The sequence below is a fragment of the Electrophorus electricus genome, chromosome 23, assembly GCF_041902795.1.
Source record: "Electrophorus electricus isolate QZ-2024a chromosome 23, ASM4190279v1, whole genome shotgun sequence".
Classification (NCBI taxonomy): domain Eukaryota; kingdom Metazoa; phylum Chordata; class Actinopteri; order Gymnotiformes; family Gymnotidae; genus Electrophorus; species Electrophorus electricus.
This window is the reverse complement of record NC_137519.1, coordinates 5,232,265-5,248,109: the sequence shown is the minus strand read 5'-3', so window position 1 is coordinate 5,248,109 and position 15,845 is coordinate 5,232,265.

Genomic DNA, 15,845 nt, shown 5'->3' with positions numbered 1-15,845 from the left:
TAGGAGCAGCAAATTGGCCTGTCGGTGCGTAGAGGTCAGGTGCGTATACAGGTGATGCGTAGAGGTCAGGTGCGTATACAGGTGATGCGTAGAGGTTAGCAGCAGTATTGCATATTTCACTACTCGATGCATAAGATTGCACTCACCAGCCACTTTAATAAAACATTTATTGGGAACAGTTGGGAGTCTGTAGATGTCATCCAGCTCAGACAGTATCCAGTCATCAGAAGTTCTGTGGTCAGGTACAGGCCAACAGTAAATGATCAGACGGGCTACATCTTAGAAACATACACACACACACACACACACACACACACACACAAAAGCAAATAAACAAACTAAAATTATAACTTCATGTTTATTGACACATTGGAAGCACATGTAATGAGTTAAGCAATACATCAATACTGAGAGAGACTGTCCACCTTTAGATCCTCTGCCGTCCGTTATGGAATGTGCTCAGGCACAATTCCTGTAAAACAGCCTGAAAATGCACTGTACTGGAAGACAAGCCCACTGTCCCAGTAAGCATCTTGTAATCTGGAATTAAGTCATCGTCATATAGAATCTTTAATTCTGAGTCAACATTAAAGATGAGTCCAAAGTACCTTATACATACTTTACTGAATGATGACAAATCAGATTAAATAAAATAACATTAATATAAATTGAGTTCTAAAATGTGAAAGAAAACTAGGGAAAAGATACGTAGGACCTGCAGCCTATCTAAGTACATTTTACTTTGCAATTTAATACCCCCAGTAGAGCTTGCAATGTGGGCTTTCCTTTGCTTTCATCAAAGCAAAAAAACAACACTTCCTAACAACTTATGGCTACATTAGATGGTTTTATTTTGTAATAAACTACAGTGGCTTTAAACTTCACACCTTCTAAACATGATGCCATATTACCATTGTATAGGTTTCCTGGTCGGTTACTGAGGAAAGTTTGAAGAGTGTTAACGACACATTTGAAACCTTATTAACTCATAGGGCACTAATATAACCCCACCAGTAGATGACAGAACTGCACCATGGATTCAGATTAACAGTTCCTCTTTTTTTCCAGAACATATGTCACTTATCTAGGCATTAATTTTGCAGTGGAAATGCACAGACGGGCTTTGAATCTGTACGCTGTGTAGATGCTGACGCACGCCAGGTCCGCGACTGACCGAGTCGCTCCCTTCAGCGTTTTCTGTGGCTCATCCGGCAAAACACGAGACACGTTTTTGACTTCCAACGTATATAAAACATATATAAGAGATATATAAGGGATAAATTTGAGATATATGTAAGTAAAAGCTGTAGAGACGTTCAAAATTGTAGTGAATGTTCATTCCATGGGGTGATGTATATTTGCTTTGTCAGATGGATCTATTATCTGCAGATATGTACATGAAAAATATGCATCCTTAAATAACATTAAGAAAGTAGTTACACATTCTAGCCTGTATCAGAACTGCAGGGATGTCATATGTATCCTCACATTATTTAATAATAATATCAACAACAATAACAACAGCCAGGTTTGTCACTTGTGAGCTTGTATTCTTATTCATTATAGAAAACAAATGTAGCTGTAGCTCTTTCCGTCGCTAATAAATATGTATGTAGCTTTTCAGAAATGAATGCGAACCACACTGGAGTTTCCGTTTACTTAAAAGAAGCCCAACAATCACAGAAACCTCGGTGTATTCGTATTCAGATCATTTAGGCTGTAATTATTATGAATGGATTCCCTGCTTAGTCTCTCTCTCTCTCTCTCTCTCTCTAATTCGCACTTTGGTGCTCTTTGGGTCACGCAGGTCTAGACTGGCCCGTGCTGCGCTGTGCAGTGGTACGGGCTGCAATAGGTGGAGGTCCCTAGGCAGTCGAAATCTTGGTGCCCCCCCTAGCAAATGATCTCCTAATGTGTTTTTAATTTTACCAACCAATTTTAAAAAGCCAATTTTAATGTAAAGTTTTTGTTTCTTTCTTTGTTTCTTATATATATATATTTGAGAAAGCTTGATTGTAGTTCCCTTTCAAGATCAATGTGATTTGATTGTTGTCAAGGGGGCCCCTAAACGTTGTGGGAGCTGCAGGCTGGCTCCCTCTCTGCTTGTGTTGTAATCCAACACTGTAACAACACTGTAACAATGCAGAATAGCTCTAAATTGTGTCTCACTGTGAGATTTAATCTAAATTTATAAGCATTCTTCATGCCCCATTTTAATTATTTACTAACACACTTTATAAATGTTAAAACAAACATTAGACCTTTCCCATCACCAAGGGACAGGCTATCACACCATACAGCAAATCTCAAATGAGCTCATTTTTTGAGTCCCCCTCAATAATTCCTGCTCACACTACTCATATGTGTTAGGTTTGGCAGTGTGAGCGGTGTCCTCCCCAAAGTTTAAATGAAACCTACTAATTCAACCTGTACAGCACATCACTTCCTGTGGGCCGACACTGCTGTTTATATTGTTTACACCCAGCATTCTGTGATCTGGTATGTCAGCGAGCCGGCAGCTGTTTCTCCTCACTTTGTCTGGCATCTCGAGATGAGGCACAGGGCCAATTAGTGACTTCAGGCCAGGAAGGTTACTCTCCGCACTGTTGAAAACGCACAGAACGGAATGCAGATTGAGGGTCAGTCTGAGCATACCACTCCCCACCAAACATGCACCATGAGGGAAAAAAAGAATCACAAATCTCAGAACAGCCAGGTAAATGAATATCGATTCCAATACTATTTGGATGGCCTTAATTTGTACGTAACGTAAATTTACCACATGACGTCTGTAATGTTTGACCCGTTTGCTCCTTTTTGAAATCTTGAAAATTACAGATATGGGCGTGGCTACTAGATTTACACTCTTCCATCGTAAAATATTCCACACATAACATATATATACATATATACATATATACATATGGACATATATACAGCAGTTTCGCTGGTCACAACTGCTAAACATTATTCCTCCCTGAAATACTGATCAAACGTTTTATGAGCTAGATTTTATCTAAACTCTTCACTCACTTGTCTGTAGGTTAATCATATGAACATCTATGCAAAGTGCTGATATTTAACAAAAACAAATACGTCTAGTAATAATAACTTGGGTTCAAACATTAGCAGGCTTCATATGTAGTGAACGTTTAGGCCACTTACAGCTACCAAACGTGTCGCCGCTCATAAGTACGTGAGTATAATACAAATAAATATCGGAATACGTCACAAGTAAGTGCTCCCTAGAGCACTTCCTTTTCCTTTTTGTGGAAAACTCCTTTTCCACAGAACATGAATATTTCATATTTATTGACAGGAGAGGAAACATGTACCTCCAGCTTACCTGAGAAGGGCAGCAGATGGCCTCACCACAAACTCAGCTGCCCTGTATGAGCCCTCCTCGGGGGAAATTGTGGTAATCTCCAATATCGTTTTATGCAGCTTTACTACAGATTCTTTCAAAAGAAGCAGCTCCTTTGGACAGAGGCGATGCATTGATAACCTGCTTGGTTACTTTGACTGCTGAGGTTAATATGACTGCATGGTGGTGGAACTGTTATAGTGGACATAATAGACTTGACTGGACTGAGTTGCCCATGTCCATATTATTAATCCGAGTCAGCATGCTCAGTGTATTTATGTTATATATTTTATTGTATTATATATATTTTTTACTCCTCTTACTGCTGAGTGTGTTCTGGGTACAGAGTGTGTTTGAGACACTCGGCACTGACTGTGCTGCTGTATCAGCTGTTAAAGCAGCCTAAAGCTTACACACACACACACACACACACACACACACACACACATACACACACACAAGTCACCTTTGATACCTCCTCTAAGAGAGAGAGAGAGAGATACAGAACTGATGACATGGTGTAGCTCAGCATGTTTTCGTATTAATATATTTGAGTAATGGCAAATACCAAGATTCTATGTGTGTGTGTGTGTGTGTGTGTGTGTGTGTGTGTGTGTTTGTCTGGAATGAAGTAAAGTGTCCACTTCCTCTGTGCTATAGAAGGACAGATGGGTGACTATGACAAATCTCTCTCTCTCTCTCTCTCTCTCTCTCTCTCTCTCTCTCTCTCTCTCATTCTCTCTCTCTCCTTCATTCTCTCTCTGTCTCTCTCTCACTCGCTCTCTCTCTCATTAACAGCGCAAAGTGATACTTAAGTCAAGGCACATAATCTAAAAGACGTCAGCATTAATGATCTGCAATAACTGGCCCAGCGTCCACACACACACATACAAACTCACTCAAAGTGGGAAAACTGAATGAGAACAGTTAGGATGATGACTCTGAATCCTGCTTAGGAGGCTGACGTTTGCTGCCACTGTTCTGCTGACTCTATGTGTGTGTGTGTGTGTGTGTGTGTGTGTGTGTGTGTGTGTGTGCCTGTGCCGAGCTTTTGTAAATGGAGGTCACAGCTCTCTCTTGTTCCTACAGTGTGTCTGAGTGATCACCTGGGTTTTGAAGATTTTAAGTGTCCATTCATTCTTGAGAGAAACTGTGTGTGTGTGAGTGAGTGCGCTGATTCAGTCTGATTCACTGAATTACTAAGTGACAGCATCTACACCTGCTCCTGCCTACCAGCAGCTCACACACACACACACACACACACACACACACACACACACACACACACACACGTTACACTCTTGCTTTCCTTTTGTCTCTTTTGCACACATGCACACACATCTCATTTCTGTTTTTTTGTGTGTGTGTGTGTGTGTTGCTCAATAATTATGTTTTACTACAAATATTAAAATCCATTAGAGTCATTGTCTTGTTCTAAACATACACTCAACATAGTTAGAAAGACAGAGAGAGAGAGAGAGAGAGAGTGTGTGTGTGTGTGTGTGTGTGTATTGCTACATGGCCCCAAAGAAGCAAATGACGTAGTGCTTGTTTGAGTTTGTTCAACACGCTCTGGAATGTCAAAACAGTGTAAACACACACACACACACACACACACACACACACACACACACACACACACACATATCTGTGTAGTTCCCTCTGTCCATCTCTCTCTCATTTAATCTCTTCATCTCTCTCTTGTTCACTTGCTCATTCACTCTCTCCATCTCTCTCTTCGCTATGACAACCCCCCCCTTCTCTCATTCTGTCTCTCTCACACACACACAAACGCTCTCCTCTCTCTCACTCCATCATCCTCTGACCAACAGGAAATGCGGTGTGAGTCAGAGAGTGGGTCGGGTCTCTTGACGATGCTGTGTGAGGGACTTCATCCTCAATAATATTTCTTAATGCAAATGACATTTGCATAATTTACATACATAATTAATTGACAGCAGGCTCTGCAGCAGGTGAGAAGGAGTCAGCAGGGCCTGGAGATATTGTAATATTATGTTGTGGTGTTGCATGAAGTCCCACTGTTGTAAACGCGTGTGGCTGTGTGATGAGATATTGTCTTAGCCTAATGCGGTTTGCTGTTACACCACTTTAATATTGATTTGGGGTGTGGTACGATGTTGTGCAGCCGTGACATTGTGGCATTTTAGGATTGATTGTGGTTCAGCTTTTTTATTCGTTGTGCACACTTCTATTCACACTTCCTATTTCCTTTTATCTTGTAGACAACAGGCTTAAGAGTGCATGCGTGCGTGTGTGTGTGTGTGTTATAAGATTGCCCCCTTTTTTCTTTCAAACATTACGTTTGTTGTTTTTCTACAAAGAGTCACATACTGACAGGATCTGTAGACTGTAGCAATTACATAAACAAACCCAAACCAAACCGGGGCGTGACCTATAACTGTAAAGGAGAACAGAAGAGTGACAGTGTGGCATCTGTGCTAAATATACTGCTTAAAAACACAGAGAATAGAGAGAGAGAGAGAGAGAGAGAGAGAGAGAGAGAGAGAGAGAGAGAGAGAGAGAGAGAGAGAGAGAGAGAGAGAGAGAGAGAGAGAGAGAGAAATACATTCATAATTAAAAATGAAGATGAAAGTGAATCAGTGAATCTTAAGTGAATCTGAACTTCAAAAATGACTCTTTCCTCATGTGGTTCGGAGTGGGTCGTTCATGTTGGTTTGACGTTAGACTGCAGTATGTTTTACACTCAAACCATTCTGCTCTGCTGTTTCTCTCTACATGCACACAGCACACTCACACACTCACACTTCAGGAGGTGAGACAGGGCTGCTAATGGTGTTTGCGTCATCATTTTTTTTTTTAAGTTACTCGAGTGTTGATGAAAACTATGGCCTCACACTCCTTTACGCTTTCAGTGCAGACACACACGTAAGTTGTGTACCACCTGTATGTGTGAGTGTTGTATGTGTGTTAGTGCTCTGTGTGTGTGTGTGTGTGTGTGTGTGTGTGTGTGTGTGTGTGTGTGTGTGTGTGTGTGTGTGTGTGTGTGTGTGTGTGTGTGCATTGACTGCAGTTTTCACTAGCTGGATGGGTGATCACACACCAGCAGCATTATGAAAACAATGCAGACGTTCTCAAGGTTTGTTCAATCAGAGCTCTGTATCTCCACCTTCTAGACACAGACGCACACACACACACTTAGATAACAAAATAACAAAGCCTTAAAATCCCCCTCTGAACTCAATAGACAAGTCTCTCACACACATACACTACATGGTGGTGCACAGCTTGCGTGTTATTTGTGTAACTTTGTGTTAGAGCCTTTATTGTGTCAGGTAATGACAGTGCATAGGTGTAATAGTGAGTCACCAATCAGCCTCTGTGTGTGCGCGTGTGTGTGCGTGCGTGCGTGCGTGCGTGTGTGCGCGTGTGTGTGCGTGCGTGCGTGTGTGCGTGTGCGTGTGCGTGCGTGTGCGCGTGCGTGTGTGCGTGCGTGCGTGCGTGTGTGTGTGTGTGTGTGTGTTACAGTATAGTTATTGTTAAACAGTAGTGCCCTAGGTTTGATGGCGTGTGAGTGCAGTGGCTCTAGCTGTCCTCACTGCTACAATATCAAATACTGTTCATGATCACAACGCTGTTCTCTCTTTGCTCTAATCACAGTCCCCTGTATCTCTCTCTCTCACACACATGGTTGATGTATGCCTCATTTTTCATTCAGAACTTCTCTCTGTCCCTTTTTACTCCTTTTCCAGTGTGTGTGTGATAGACAGACACAAATTGTTTACTCATGCTTAGAGGACAGCCATCATTTAATGGTGTTTTACATAAAAGGCCTAGTTTGAAACATTCATAGCATATGTGTGCATGTTAGTATTTATATGTGTGTGTATTATTAGGTGCCTGTATATTTGTGTGAATGTGTTAATATGTGTGGATGTTAGTATATGTGTGTATTAGTATGAGAGTGTATGGTGTGTGTGTGTTTGTATATGTGCAATAGTATGAGTGTGTTGTGTAATTTTTGTACAGGTTATCTGTTTAAGTGGATTATTGATCTAAATATCAATATCTAAAACTGTATACAAAGAGTGATTATACAACTACAACAATGTGTGTGTGTGTGTGTGTGTGTGTGTGTGTGTGTGTGTGTGTGTGTGTGTGTGTGTTTGTGTGTGTCTGTCTGTGTCTGTGTTGTTGCTTGCAGTCAGAATCAGGCAGCTTCTCAGAGGATATAAATCAGATATAAATCATTTAAATTGGTTAAATTCAATTTATTTAAATAGATTGTATATAGCCTAGATTCTTAAATTAATCAGTGAATGTGTATGACACTTTAAATAACAAATACTGTATAAACTGGAGCCCTATTTCTGTCCAGTAAGCATTTTAAGCAAGTATTATAAGAAGGTTCACAATGGAAGATGTCAGTATTCTTTAATGCTGACTGCAATAAAATTGCAAATATTTACTCAATAGCCCCCTTTTCTAGCAATAGCCCCACCTCCCATACACCGTTAGATGATCCCACAGGGCCGAGCCCCTGGGCTCAAGGAGCAGAGAGTTTCAGTACTGTTATGAGTGCTCTAGTTCCGCTCTCCGTCAAACCTGAAACAGTTCCATACAGAACAGAAAGCGCGTGTGGAGGTGGGGGACGATGACTGAGCTCCCGATAACGCAGAAATAGTGTTTATCTCGGTGGACATCAACGTGTGACTTCAAGCATGGCTGCCCAAACACACACTCCGGCTATCTCTGCATCAGTTTGCCGTTAACCTTCTCAGTGTGGGAGAACAAAATGATACACGGCTCTGGAAAAATGAAGAGACCACTAAAAAATGATCGGTTTCTCTGAACTTACTATTTCTGGATATCGGTTTCAGTAAAAAAAAAAAAATTCCCATAAACTACTGACATTTCTCCCAAATACCAAATAAAAATATTGTAATTTGGAGCGTTTATTGGCAGAAAATGACAACTGGTCAAAATAAAAAAGATTCTTCAGGCTTTGAAGAATGCAAAGAAAATAAGTTCATATTAATATTTACAACACAGTATTTAGGAAGAGTTCAGAAATCTGTATTTGGTGGAGTAACCTTGAATTTCAGCATTCCTGCATCTTTGCATACTCTCCACCAGAGCCCCACGCTGTTCAACAAATAAGCTTTGATTCAGGTGATCACTTAATCAATACCTCATTAAGTAGAATGAGGTGTTGGAATTCAACACTAGAATGGAATGACTGCCAAACAAGAAGAGATCAAATTCTGCAATGGACTGATTGTTTTCCAGAGTGTGAACACACATACACATTGGTCTTCAGAACCTCAGCAATTCATCATGGCACAGATTCCACTATGTGTTGAGATCGTTCTGTGGGAATTTTGGCTCATGTTGATAAGACAGCTCCTCGCCAATTAGATGGAGGTGCTGATGTGCTCCAAACTGCCTCTTCTACCTGGTCCCAGAGATGCCCTATGGGAATAAGACCTGGGGACTGTGAAGGCCAGGAAAACGAGGAAAACTCACTGTCGTATTCCTGGAACCAATCCTGTGGTATGACGCATTTTTCCTCCTAAAAGTGTCCTTCTGCCATATGGTAAACAGAGTAAACAGCTGCCAGGAAGTGAACTGACCGAACTCGGTCAGCCGCAAAGCCCAGGGTTTGTCAAGAACATGTTCACTGCACCAAAACGTCACCTCCACCAGCCTGACTTGTTGACCCCTGACAGGAAAGGCTCATGAATTCATGCTGCTTGCGCCCAATTCTGACCCTCCCTTCCGCACAGTGTGACAGAAATCTGGGTTCATCTGACCAGACGATGTGATCCCGATTTTGCACCTTTTGACCCACTGGGATCTTTTTGTTTCCCTTAGACATCAGCAGCACTCGAACTGGTCATCTCCCCACTGCCCTAAGGAACGACAAGTTGGAGCTCCTGTGCTGTATGTAGCTGCAATTCACATGAATGTGCGCCACCTGTTTGTCAGAACGACTACTGTCTACTGACTACTGATTACTTCAATACATTTCAGCTGTTTAAAGTGGATTCAGATTTTTGACATATGCATGCAGATTAATAAACCTTAAAAAGTTCCTCAAAATTATGCTGGATTTTTTTGGGTTGTTGCTTTCTTTATGTGCACTACACACCTCCAGAACGTGCAGATCTTTGGACGCCACAGCAACTCCGTAGCACCTCGACACCGCTGAGGATGCTCCGTATACACGGCACGTACGCCCGGAGCGCTGAGGTCAGCTAAACGCGCCACCCGTCCGGACGGCGTCTGCCAGTCCTTCACATGGGGATTCTTTGCATTGCACAAGGATGTGGATTGTTTCAGGAGCCCAGCTCTCTCATAAACAGCCGCCGGCATGGGCCGTGAGCTGCTCCCATTTCCTGTCGGACAGGAAGTGCCAGGCCCCTGCTAGTCTTTGTCACTCAGGGAGACAGGAAGGGGAAAGAGCTCAGAGGAAATGGCTCCTGTGCAGATGCAGGACCAGCAACAGAGGGTCGATAAACACAAAATGCTCTCTAGTGTACTGTACAGGCCATCACTCATACAGAACAACACACACACTCATACATAATTATTCAACACATTTGCAGGCAAACTAAAGTTCACATTTCTCTGTTATCTCTATATTCCTCTGTCCCCTTTCATTTACATCTCCCTTCATCTTCGTCTCATTTTGTCTGTCTCTCTCCACTTTTTCTTATGGTTTTCTGTTCGTCACCTACACATGGAAAACTGGATGCTTTTGCTTTGCATTATTAAAAACATAAGTAGCCAACTGTTACGCTGCACAGTACCGAGCCTGCGAGGGAGTGAGGGTACTCGGGTCAGATTGCACCTGGAATCATCTACTTTGTTTAGCTGGTGGATCTGTTAAGTTAGCATGACCATAAGCAGCATCGTCAGCAGTGCACGCCCACTCTGAAACGTCTGTGAAACGCAACCATTTTACGGGCATCCGACTTTTACAGAGAGAGAGAGAATATGTGGTCACCTCAGTACATGCTGAGTTCAGTTGTTCCACCACATGTGTGTTCACAAACACACACACACACACACGCCAATGCCTCTGCTGATGTCTTCAGGGACCCGTAACAGAAACAGCCTGGCGAGTGTACTGGACAGGTTTGAGTCATTGTGTGTTTTTGTCAGTTTCGAGACTCGCTCTGGATCCTAGACGCAGGCCGGAACTGCGGTGTGTTGGGTTTGTGCGTCACAGTCCGTGAGGTAACCACCCTCTCAGATATACACTCCTACTATGTCAGCTGTGTGTGACTGCACTTTGTTTTGTTTCAAGTTGTATTTCTGTCCTTCTGAGGGGCAAGCTTGATTAACCATGTACAGTGAGGGTGTGTGTGTGTGTGTGTGATAGATCATTACCATCACATGGGTTGCGCTTGTGGTCTGCACAGGATGACCTCAAAAGTCTCAGATGCTGATGTCACCTACACATGCGCGCACACACACACACACACATACTACAATGGTTAGCCGAGCCAAGGTCATCAGCACTGGCATTCTAACAGCAGCTGCTGTTGCCAAATGTGTGTGTGTGTGTGTGTGTGTGTGTGTGTGTGTGTGTGTGTGCATTTGCATGTGAGTGATATATACACTGACACTTTAGATACTTTAAATACCATTTTAGATAAACCTGGATAATAGCATCTAGCCATTTAAAACATCTGTATTTTGGATTGGATCAGTTTTGTTGTTAGCTAAATTGAAGGCGGTTGCAAATTCAGTGGAAAATATTATTTTCTTTACAGTCCATTAACATCTTTTATAAAGCACCAGTTTGTATCAGTTTGGAGCAGTTTGGACCTGTTTTGTCAGCTCAATATGAAAGCCTAAAGTTTCATGTCCTTAATAATGTTGAGAAGCAGGAGTACACCGCACAGCGTTCGCAAAGCTGCTAGTCACACAGCTGCTGTGAGTCAAGTTTGCTATTTACTTATCCGAGAATTGACTCACCAGTTCTCACTGTGTTCAATACATTTCTAAAAGGGTTTTAGAGCCACAATCTCTCAGTCTTGGACTTGGTGCTGCTGACTATGGCAAGCCAGATGATAAAAAAAAATATTGGGAGTCTGGGATTTATATTCCCAGGTGGCAATGCAGAGAATGTGGTGAGGTCCCAAACTTTCAAATGCACTTTGGCCATCACGGCACTAGCTGTGTGTTCCTGTAGCTTATGTGTGCTGTGGTGTAGAGGAGGACCCAATTCTGACTCTGTGCTGCCCCAAATCACAGTGTGTAGTGCCCAGGTGTGTGTGCAGTGTGGAAGTGTGTGTAGTGCTGGGGTGTGTGTGTAGTGCTGGGATGTGTGTATAATGATGGGCTGTGTGTGTAGTGATAGGCTGTGTGTGCATTGCGGAGGTGTGTGTGTGTAATGCTGGGTTGTGTGTGCAGTGCAGGGTGTGTGCGTAGTGCTGGGATGTGTTCAGTGCGGGGTGGGTGTGCTCATATAGCTCTCATATAGACCAGACCAGACTAACTCATATAGACCATCCCTCTCCAAACCTGCAAGGGCTTCAAAGCCCCACATTTGGCTTTAAATATTGTCATTCTCTTTTATCCCTCCTGTTCCATGCATTACTTCCTCCCATTCATGTAACATTGTTCCTGTAACATTGCCTATGAAATATTTGTGTGGAGTGAAAGCAATTTCCACTGCATAGTGTCCTGGTACACACATCTTACTAAATCATAAAAAAAATATCACCCTGACCTATTTTTTAAGTGTTTTTTCTGGAGCAGCTGACTTCATATTAGTGATATGGATGCTGTTCCTGAAGGAGAACATTACCTCTTTACTCTGACTCCTCTGTACACACACACACACACACACACACGTGCACACACACACACCTCCACAGTTGAATCACCCAATGAGTCATATCAAGGACATGTGTTGTGTTGGTTGGGAGATATTCCCCGACCTCCTGATATCTGGAACCTGTCAGAAGTTGGGCAAAAAGGAGACACTAATAACTCTGATACATTGTGTGTGTGTGTGACAGAAGCAGAGATACAGGCATGTATGTATGTGCATGTATGTGTGTGTGCACGTGCAAATACATAAGTGTAGACATGCACATTTGTTGGGGTGTGTGTGTGTTTCTGACTGCATGTATGTATGTGCAAATACGTAGGTGTAGACGTGCAGAATTTTTGGTATGCCTGTACGTGTGTGGTGTGTGTGGTGTGTGTGTTTAGGAGTGACTGCGCATGCGTGTGTGTGTTCTGGCTGGGTTTAAGGCTCTAATAAAGGCACTGGGCTAGGGTGCTAAATTTAGCACCTCCCTGAGGTGGCGGGTAGAGTAAATGCCTCCACCTGAGGGATTTTTCATCATTCTTTACTTCTATGCCTCTCTCTCTCTCGCTCTCTCTCTCTCTCTCTATCTCTCACTCCCACTCTCTTCCACTGCACCTGTACATTTCTACATGTAGATGAAAGTCACACCACAAGAATAAAAATACAGCTTAAATAAATACAAACCAGTGAATCACCAAATATTTTTTACCTAGTCTTTCCTTCACTCCCTCTATTTCTCTCTCTCTCTCCTCCACTCGCTCTTTCTCTCCACAGTCTCCATCCTGCTCTTGCTCTCTTTTTTTTAAAGTGGGAAGCAGATATCAGGGATTTCGGCTACAGTGACTCACCACGCTTCTTTGTTATGTAACGAGCTGTTCGTTCTACCCCTCGCAGCAACGCTGCTGGCACTTACGGGACGTTCTTACCCTGCATTCAGACTTTCTGGGACCTCCCAAAAGAACGCCATCACTGGTGAGCGCTCACTACGGACATGGGCTTCCATTTCTGTGAGAGAATTTTACGCATGAGGTTGTTACGTTATTGATTGCATTTGTGTGTGTGTGTGTGTGTGTGTGTGTGTGTGTGTGTGTGTGTGTGTGTGTGTGTGAGTGTGTGTGTGTGTGAGTGTGTGTGTGTGTGAGTGTGTGTGTGTGTGAGTGTGTGTGTGTGTGTGTGTGAGTGTGTGTGTGTGTGTGAGTGTGTGTGTTGATCAGATCGCTTTTGTTATTTGTTACATGCATAAAAAGATCACAATACATCAAAGGTGCCTAAAATGTCCAAAGCCGTTTCCACTGTGGTGGACAGGTAGACGGAAAAATAAACCGAGAATGACCCAACAGCACCAGTTCACCAGTACCAGCTCAGTATGTCCTCCCAGCGTGTTCCCAGTGGCCTCATTCTGAAAATGAAATCTGCGCTATATTTCTGAACAGGTTCAGTAAGAGTTTGGGAGGCGCAGTGGTTTATGGCTTATTGTCTCAATTATTGAAGGATAATTTATGTTTCGACCAGCCAGAGGTAATGATGGGCTGTTTCCTGAGCGCTGGTGATGTCATCAGCGAAGCAGTGAACCAAAGTGATGTCAGTGTGGGGGAGGGAGAAGAGGACGAAGAGAGAGGATGAAGCCTCTTCCCCCCAGCGTGCGGGAGAAAATCCAACTTATTTGCTCCTCTTCTTCTCTCACTTTCTTCTTTTCTTCCTCCCTTTGTTTCTCTAACTTTCTCCCTCACCTGTGCATGAGTCACCCACGCAGCGAAACCCACCCAGCTGTTGCTAAGGGCAGCATGAGATGAATGTAGAGAATGACGGGGGGGGGGGGGTGGGGTGGGGAAGAGAGAGAGAGAGAGAGAGAGAGAGGGAGGGAGAGGGGAGAGAGAGAGAACGTGAGAGAGAGACTTGCTCTATGCTAGAGTCTATTGGTAGCATCAGAACAGTTGTGTATTAAGCAGTTATAGCCACATCATAAATTACAGTATCAAACAAAATGCCATACAAAGCGACTGGAAACATGAGCTTTGGCATGACGCGAGTGGAAACGTCGATGTGACTAATGCTGATGAAGTAGATGATGCCTGAAGGAACCACAGGTGGAGCTGTCATCAGACGTGCAGCGTCAGTCAGGCCATGACAATGGTGGCCCTCCTGACGCTGGACACAGGACAGGGGACTCTGCCCGAAATACACACATTCCAGCCAAGTTGGAAAGTACTGTGTGAATGTCACCTGTGAGAATGACGGTTTGTCACACTTCCACACACCACAGGTCACCAGAAAGGGGAAGGAATGAAACCCAGTCGCAGTCTCTCCGAAGAATAAGGAACTGAGAACCAGTTCGTCCAAAGGTCACTCAAACAGCACGTATATATATATATATATATATATATATATATATATATATATATATATATATATATATATATATATATATATATATATATATATACACACACACACACACACACACACTGAACATGGCACTTGTATATATACACACTCAACATAGCATGTTTTGTATGAATCCAATTTTCTTCTCCTTTTTCTGTGTGTTTGTGTGTGTGTGTGTGTGTGTGTGTGTGTGTGTGTGTGAGTGTGTTGGTGTTGTTTTATGTATAATTGTACAGCCAGCCTACTGAAAAGACCATTAGAAAGACATTTATTTTAGAAGCAGAGGTAGAGAGAGAGAAACACAGGGAACAGAGAGACCGAGCGATGGAGAGAGATGGAGGGAGAGAGATGGAGGTAGCGATAACTTGTGATTACTCATCTTAACCAGCCTGTCCTTTATCAGTTCCCCTCTCTCCAAATGCAGAAGCACTGAGACACACACACACACAAGCTTTAAACAAAGATACCCTGACCCTCAGTGACTATACTCAGATATAGTTCAAAACATTAATAGGGAATAGAACATTTTGAATGCAAATCACACACACGAGATATGAGAAAAAGGTTAGGTGTGTGTTGTGGTGTTGTGTCTGTGTGTGTGTCTGGTGGCAGTGTGATACAGAGATGATCAGCAAACAGACTGAAAGAGTCAGAGGAATGGGTGGTGTGACTCAAGACTTACTGAGGAGAGGTGTGTGTGTGTGTGTGTGTGTGTGTGTGTGTGTGTGTGTGTGTGTGTTTGTATTCTGTCAAAGTCAGCCATTCTCAAATAACTGTCATAAACACAACAGCCTACACCATGGAAATGCACTTGCTGAATAACCCTGTTTGTTTAAATAACACTTGACACTTTCAACTTTTTGCATGTTTTTTTGGATGAAATATGACTGTTGATAGTTTCCAGTCATTGGACATCCAAACATTTGTTAGTTACTGGAACAATGCTACTGGAAAACACTTCTGTGCTGTAATATCATCCAAATGTTTTAAAATATTGTAATGCCACTTCTACTCTCTCTCAACCCATATGTGTTTATATGTGTGTACATGTGTATATGCACGTGTGTGTTGAGTGTAAAGCGTCCTTGGGTACTGGGAAAGGCGCTATATAAGTGTAACTAATAATAATGTGTGTGTACATCTGTGTGTGTGTGTGTGTGTGTGTGTGTGTGTGGGTGGGTGTGTGAGTGAGTGTGTGTGTGTGTGTGTGTGTGTGTGTGTGTGTGTGTGTGTGTGTGTGTGTGTGTGTGTGTGTGTGTGTGTGTGTGTGTGTGTGTGAGTGAGTGT